The 7,066-nt window shown below is 49.0% G+C and overlaps 1 protein-coding gene across 2 annotated transcripts in view; it reads right to left on the bottom strand.

Moving 5' to 3' along the window:
• The window catches only part of CCBL1 (cysteine conjugate-beta lyase, cytoplasmic), a 26,118-nt gene that overhangs the window by 17,530 nt on the left and 1,522 nt on the right, over positions 1 to 7,066 (bottom strand). The window lies entirely within an intron of this gene.

Here is a 7,066-nt window from a genome sequence, read left to right as displayed (position 1 = left end):
TCCCCAGGGGGGTGGGTAGCGGGCTGGTCAGATCCACCTTGAGCCGGAGTGGGCTGGTCTAGATCCACCTTGAGCCGGAGTGGGCTGGTCTAGATCCACCTTGAGCCGGACTGCTGGCCTCCAGCCCAGCGTTCTCCCACCGATTGGGGCTGATCCAGGGACTCCAGTGGGACCTCATTCACTGGCACTCATTCACCTCATTCCGCCTTTCCCAGGCCATACCTACCTCCAACTCCCTGTCCCCCACCCCTGCCCTCCAGGAAGCAGGTCTTCCCTGGCTAACCCCTTTCTAGCCCTGAGGTCTGTCCTAAGGGTAATGACAATGGCCTTTTCTGTACTGTACATTCTCTCTGTGCCAGGCAGCCTGCCCTGCATCTTACAGGCAGGTTTCCATCAGGGTAATGACAATGGCCTTTTCTGTACTGTACACTCTCTCTGTGCCCTGCACCTTGCAGGCAGGTTTCCATTATACTTTTTAAAAAATATATTTCTTTATGGATTTCAGAGAGGAAGGAGAGGGAGAGAGAGAGAAACATCAATGATGAGAGAGACTCACTGATTGGCTGCCTCCCGCACACCCCCTACTGGGGATCGAGCCCGCAGCCCAGGCGTGTGCCTGACTGGAATCAAACCTGGGACCCTTCAGTCCGCAGTCCGACACTCTATCCACCGAGCCAAACCAGCTAGGGCATGGCCAATTGATTTTTGAACAAGGGTGCCAAGGTCACTCAATGGGGGAAAAAACCAATCTCTTATTCAACAAATGGTGCCAGGACAACTGGATAGCCACATGCAAAAGAATGAAGTTAGACCTCCACCTCAATCCACCTACAAAAATCAATTCAAAATGAATCAACGGTCTTGGTCCCATTCTTGATAACGTCCTTTGATGCACATGTTTTTAATTTTTAGAAAGTCCAAACACAGAGCTTACCTATGACCTAGTCATTCCATTCCTAGGCATATAATGGAAAGAAATGAAGACATACGTTCACACCGAAACTTGTATGTGAATGTTAACAGCAGCATTATTCGTGTAATGAAATGGTGAAAACAACCCAAAAGTCCTTCAATAGATGCAAGGGTAAATTGTAGCACAGCCATACGATGGAATGTTACTCAGCCATAAAAAAGGACATGCTACCATCCCTGCTACACCTTAGATCAGCAGTTCTCAACCTGTGGGTCGCCAACCTGTGGGTCTCGACCCTTTGGGGGTTGAATGACCCTTTCACAGGGGTCGCCTAAGACCATCGGAAAACACATATATAATTACATACTGTTTTTGTAATTCATCACTATGCTTTAATTATGTTCAATTTGTAACAGTGAAATTGGGGGTCACCACAACATGAGGAACTGCATTAAAGGGGCGCGGCATTAGGAAGGTTGAGAACCACTGCTCTAGATCCTGTTTGTTGCTATTACTAATAGATATACAGCCCTCTGCATTTTCACATTCCCACTGAAGTATTGTTTGTTGAATGAGTTATTGCTGCATATGAGAGTATATTATATGTTATGGAGAAGACAAAGAAATATAAAAGATGGCCTCTGCTTTGTGTCTCTTTACATTTATACACAACAGCAAAGTAGCCTAGTTCCTGCAGATGCAGTCCACATTCCTACAGTCAGCTATTTATTTAATCACTGCTTCTATGTTTGATGCAAATTTTTTAAAAAAATGATTTGAGAGGCCGAAACCGGTTTGGCTCAGTGGATAGAGCGTCGGCCTGCGGACTGAAAGGTCCCAGGTTCGATTCCGGTCAGGGGCATGTACCTAGGTTGCGGGCACATCCCCAGTAGGAGATGTGCAGGAGGCAGCTAATCGATGTTTCTCTCTCATCGATGTTTCTAACTATCTCTCTCCCTTCCTCTCTGTAAAAAATCAGTAAAATATATTTTAAAAAAAAATGATTTGAGAGAGACACAGAGAGAGAAATATCGATTTGTTGTTACACTTATTTCTGCATTCATTGGTTGATACTTGAATGTGCCCTGACTGGGGAATCAAACCTGCAACGTTGATGTATGGGGCTGACGCTCTAACCAACGGAACTACCCGGCCAGGGCTTGATTACAGAGAGAGAAATGGGTTATCACTCTGCCTTTCTTTCTTTTCTTTTTTTTTTTTTTAAATACGTTTTTATTGATTTCAGAGAGGAAGGGAGAGGGAGAGAGATAGAAAAGTCAATGATAAGAGGGAATCATTGATCAACTGCCCCCTGCACACCCCCACGGGTGATCAAGCCCGCAACCGAGGCATGTGCCCTTGACCGGAATCAAAGCCGCGACTCGTCAGTCCGCAGGCCGATGCTCAATGCATTATGCCAAACCAGCTAGGGCTCTATGCCCTCTTTTTTAAAAATATTTTTTATTGATTTTTTTACAGAGAGGAAGGGAGAGGGATAGAGAGTTAGAAACATCCATCAGCTGCCTCCTGCACACTCCCTACTGGGGTTGTGCCCGCAACCAAGGTACATGCCCTTGACCAGGATCGAACCTGGGACCCTTGAGTCCGCAGCCTGATGCTCTATCCACTGAGCCAAACCGGTTAGGGCCACTCTGCCTTTCTTTACTGCACTTTCATCTTTGTTGGCCAATCCCTCTTTTGATGATCTGCTTTTGTAAAATGTCACCTGGGTTTATCTCTGGGAGACAGGCAGCAACACAACTATGTGCTTTGCTGTCTAGAGATGAACTGAATGACATGCACGGTGACCAATCAATAACAGGCTTCGGCCCTGGCTGGTTTGGCTCAGTGGATAGAGCATCCGCCTGCAGACTGAAGGGTCCCAGGTTCAATTCCAGTCAAGGGCACATGCCCGTGTTGTGGGCTCGATCCCCAGCAGGGGGAGTGCAGGAGGCAGCCGATCAATGATTCTCTCTCATCATTGATGTTTCTTTCTTGTGGGCTCCATCCCCAGTAGGGGGCGTGCAGGAGGCAGCCGATTGAAGATTCTCTCATCACTGATGTTTCTATCTCTCTCTCCTCCCTCTTTCTTCTCTGAAATCAATAAAAATATATTTAAAAAGAAAAAGAAAATAATACCTTAAAAAATAAAAACAGGCTTCGAAAGAAGTGATGTGATTGGTCACTGACCATTATGCACACCTGTGGACTGAAGCGCTAGCAGCGAAGTCCACACTTTACGCCATTACTCATAGTTAATATAACACAGCAGCTGAAATTCAAACCGTGTTGAGAAACTGGTGTCCTTGATGCAAAAAAAATTTAATTTTTTAACTAAAAATTAACTAAAGTTAAAATTTATTTTAAGTGGTGGTACCTGGAACTCATCCATATCAGAACCGTGCAAAGTAAGAACTGCTTAATTACATATATGTTTGTGCATACGGATGTTTTCAGGGACACCACTAACTTATTAACCATGGCATTCTTTGGGATTGATATACAGTTTGATTTAAAAAAAAAACAACAGAGAGACTGAAGCTCTGAAATCAGACAGAACTTGGCTGAAGCCATTGACTAGCTATGACTTAAGCAAATTACTAAACCTTTCTGGGAATACTTCCTGAAATAAGAACAATAATATGCCTGCCTCATAAGGCTGTAGCAAGATGTCAATGAGATAACAAATGAAATCACTTAGCATGGTGCCCGGCAGTCAACGTTCAACAATGTCATTATTATTATTATTATTATTATTATTATTAAACATCAGTCCATGGCGAAGTGCAGCCATGCAGGCAGCTGGGGGAGGGGCGGGGGGAAGCGCTCAGGAGGCCAAACCCGCCTGGACGGCACCAGATGACCCTTGGGACCCTCTACTGCAGCTGCCCAGGCATCTAAGAGCCCAGGCTTCCTTGCTGCCAGGCCAGGGACTGGTGGCCAGCGGTCAGTGTCCTCCCCCAACACATGCCTCCATCAGCCTGAGCAGCTACTGGCCACCTTCTTGGCCAGAAGTCACCATGACTGGTGACCCACAGGTGCATGATCCCTAGGGAAATGCCTCAGTGACCAATACTGTGACGTGAGCCACACCCCCTGTTGGACAGGCCTTGCCAAGCAGCCTGCGTGGATGCCAGATAGAGTCTAATGCAGCGGTTCTCAACCTGTGGGTCGCGACCCCTTTGGCGGTAGAACAACCCTATCACATCCTGCATATCAGATATTTACATGACGATTCATAACAGTAGCAACATGACAGTTATGAAGTAGCCACGAAAGTAATTTTCTGGTTGGGTCACACCATGAGGAGCTGTATTTAAAGGGCCAGGAGGTTGAGAACCACTGGCCTAATGCCTCCTCAGCCTGGACGTTGCAGCAGGCCTGAATCCAGACTCTGCAGTCTCTATGTTCTCTCCTCTTCCGAACACATCAATCCTTTGCCTTTGACTAGACATCACCCACCTTTGCTCAAGCTGTACCCCTGCGTGGCATGCCCTCCGAGCCAATCCCCCTGGCAGGGCCCAGCCCCAGCTCTGCCTCCTCGCGGAAGCTTTCAGTGTCCACCCGGGCCCTTCTCTGAACTCAGAGAGCACCTACTATGCGCCTGACCTCAGTGCTAAAGTCCCTAATCTTCACGGCAGTCTGGTAGGAAGGCATTACTATCCCTATTGGCTCCTAAGAGGAGAATGAACAAAGCTCGCTCAGCTGTGACAGCTGGAGCTAGAATTCAAATCCTGGTTCTCCTGTCTCCAAAGTCCAACCTCTTTTCCAAAAACCCCTCTTTCAGGAGGTGGGTGCAGCTGCCTCTCTCTGCTCCCCTGCCTGTGGGGGACCCTCAGCCGGCCCGCGGGGACAAACGTGGCCACGCCTCGTCCAGCTTCCTTCCTGCTTGGCAGCTTGCAAGGGACAGGCAGGTGATTTTGGCTTTGCAGACTGCCTCACCTCACCAAGCAACTCTGTGCAATAAGGACATTTGTTTATGGAAAGCCTTCGGTTTAAATATTAACAGTGCATGGGTATGCGGTTACTGTGGGCCAGGACCTGTGCTAAATGCTGAAGTATTTCACAATGGGTACTTGGAGTCAGTTCTGCATTGGGCCCATCGATCCAGAGGCTAGAAGGCTGTATAGCGTTCCTGGGCTCAAAATGCCAGGAGCTTCCCAGTTACTGAGAAAACACCGACCATGGCTCCGCTGGGGAGAGCGTCCCATGCCCAGGCAAGGCCAGTCTGTTACCTGAACAATCACAGGAGGTGCACGCTTGGACTCTGACTTGAACGTGGGTAAACTGATCCCAGCTCCTCTCTAAACTAGCTACCAGGCCTTGGTCCTCTCTAGGCTCAGCTTCCTCATCTGTCCAGTGGGGACAATTACAGTGCCATCACCACAGAAAGCATTTAGCACAGGTCCTGGCCCACAGCAACCTGCATACCCAGCACTGTTAATATTTAAACCGAAGGCTTCCAATTAAGTTAGTTAACCGAGCAGGTTAACAAAATCTCTTGTCAGATAATGAATCCTGTTTTGGGGGGGAGGTGAGGGATCTAAAAACCCAGAGTCCCTATAAGACAAGGGTTTTGTGAAAAACTGTCCCGAGGGAGGTGACAGCCTGATTGGGGAGCTCTGACAAGCACACTGACTTATATATAGGTCCTCCCGGGCTTGGAATTGCAAAGGAGAAATGACTTCTGGAGCCCAGACTGCAGGTTCTTGGGTCTACAGCAGGGCTAGTGGGTGGGACCCTGAATGAGACACACAGTAGGTACCCCACTCCTTATTCCTCCTGAAATGTCACTCATTAGGGCAGTTTTACACACGAGGTGGAAATATATGTATATATAGTATTTAGTATCTGGAACATTAGAGCGAGTCACATCAGTTTTACAGATGGAGAAACTGAGGCTCAAAGCCGGGAAATGACTTATGCAAAGTCACAGCCCTAGAAAAGCAGAGAAGGACCCCAACGGTCAATTCAAAGCTCCAACCGCTGCCCCGGGACGAGGACGGAAGATGATCGTTTGGGAACTTTTCCAGGGAGCTGGCAGTGCCCACATCTGGTTAGGGCAGAGTGACTCCTCGCCCACTGCAGCTGGAGTGACCCTGGCCTGCTGGCTACACAGGGAGGCGCCATGCTCAGCCAGATGTCCGGCACACTGGCAACCTGAGCACCCAGGTGACAGCCAGGAGCCTCCTGCGCTGACACTTTTATTTACATGGGCAGAGTGTCAGCAAGCTGACTGCCACTCTGGGGGCCGAATGAAGGCGGGGGGTCATCGGTGTGAAGGACTTTCTCATTGCTCTGGACTCTCCCGTGTTTCTTTGTCACCCCCACCTGAATATAAACCAGGGAGTCCTCCTCCTTGGAGTTATGGGAGGTAAGTGTGGCGTGGAGGGTGGGAAGCCACAGATGTTGCCATGTGAAGTAATTCTCTCCAGGAGGAAAGAGCGATTCACACAGAAGCCAGACGGAATGTTTCTAAGCTGCATCATCTATCATGTCAGTTACCTGCAGGTATGAGCTAGTCTCTGCTTGAGCCTTTACTCCAGGGGTGGGGAATGTCTGCCTCCGGGGCCACAAAAAGCAAGGGATGGAAGGAGGCGGGGGTAGAGAAACATCCAGGTGAGAGAGACTCATCAACTGATTGCCTCGGGCACCACCCCCAACTGGGGGCGGGGAGGGAACCTGCAACCCAGGCACATACCCTTGACCATGACAGGAATCAAACCCTTGACCATTCAGTGTGCAGGCCGGCACTCTAACCACCGAGCAACACCAGCCAGGGCTGTTGTCATTTTTTTAATTTCACAATCTAAGGTAAGAGGTCAGTACCCCTGACGAAATAGTCAGGGATCGCATGTTTTTAAAATTCTTGCGCCACACCGGTTGAAAATCACTGCTCCAGCCTCATCATTTCTCCTCCCAGACATCTGTGCATCTCTCAGTCAGAGATTAACAGCGCCCCTATCTGAGAACCCCTCTTGGACTCCCCCAGGGACGGAGCCACCGGAGCACCCATCACAGAGGCGAACTGCTGGGGTTCCGTCACTACACTAGTGCGGCCTTGGGGGGACCCTGTGGGGGCGCCTTCCTCTGCTCTCACCTGTGAAATGGGGCTAATCTGCATGTAAAGCACAAAGCAGGGCAGGTGGGAGC

This window comes from Myotis davidii, unplaced genomic scaffold, assembly GCF_000327345.1.
Source record: "Myotis davidii unplaced genomic scaffold, ASM32734v1 scaffold142, whole genome shotgun sequence".
Taxonomy (NCBI): Eukaryota; Metazoa; Chordata; class Mammalia; order Chiroptera; family Vespertilionidae; genus Myotis; species Myotis davidii.
Note: the sequence above shows the minus strand (reverse complement) of the source record. Positions and strands in the feature narration are given on the sequence as shown.